The sequence below is a fragment of the Octopus bimaculoides genome, chromosome 15, assembly GCF_001194135.2.
Source record: "Octopus bimaculoides isolate UCB-OBI-ISO-001 chromosome 15, ASM119413v2, whole genome shotgun sequence".
Taxonomy (NCBI): Eukaryota; Metazoa; Mollusca; class Cephalopoda; order Octopoda; family Octopodidae; genus Octopus; species Octopus bimaculoides.
This window is the reverse complement of record NC_068995.1, coordinates 13115740-13116616: the sequence shown is the minus strand read 5'-3', so window position 1 is coordinate 13116616 and position 877 is coordinate 13115740. Positions and strand designations below refer to the sequence as shown.

At 38.5% G+C, this 877-nt stretch overlaps 1 protein-coding gene across 4 annotated transcripts in view; it reads left to right on the top strand.

The window, feature by feature from the left end:
* The window catches only part of LOC106875852 (scm-like with four MBT domains protein 1), a 75222-nt gene that overhangs the window by 54471 nt on the left and 19874 nt on the right, over nt 1-877 (top strand). The window lies entirely within an intron of this gene.

Here is an 877-nt window from a genome sequence, read left to right as displayed (position 1 = left end):
TATATATATATATATATATATATATATATATATATATATGTGTGTGTGTCTATATTTATGTGTGTGTTTGTGTCTGTGTTATCCCCTCACCATCATTTGACAACAGATCTTGGTGTGTCTACGTCCCTGTAACTTAGCAGTTCGGCGAAAGAGACTGATAGAATAAGTACTAGGCTTACAGAGAGCATAAATCCTGGGGTCGATTTGTTCGACTAAAACCCTTTAAGGCAGTGCTCCAGCATGGCCGCAGTCAAATGACTGAAACAAGTAAAAGAATATTAATAGCATCTTCCTTTCAGTGAATGTGCCTGGTTTAGTGGTTAAAGGGCATTCAGCTCATGGCTGTAAGATCAGGAGTTCAATTCCCAGTGGTGCATTATGCCTTTGAGCAAGACACTTAATGTCCTGTTGCTTCAGTCCACTCAGCTGGCAAAAATGAGTAGTATCTGAATTTTAAAGGGCCGACCTTGTCCCATTCTGTGTCACACTGGATCTCCTTGAGAACTATGTTAACCCATTACCTCCCATAATTCTATTAACTAGAATTTTTTTTATGAAACTTTGATTTCTAGCATAAAACAGCCTTAGAAACACGCTGGAATGATCAAAATAACATTTTAAATAGAAATAAGCGAGATATTGGGTGAAAAATGAGCAGACCTCATTTGAATACCAGAGAAATATACCTAGTAGATATAGCAAAAAGGTTAGATATGTATAAATATTGACAGATCATCATCATCATCATTGTCGTTTAACGTCCGCTTTCCATGCTAGCCTGGGTTGGACGATTTGACTGAGGACTGGTGAAACCAGATGGCTACACCAGGCTCCAATCTGATTTGGCAGAGTTTCTACAGCTGGATGCCGTTCCTAA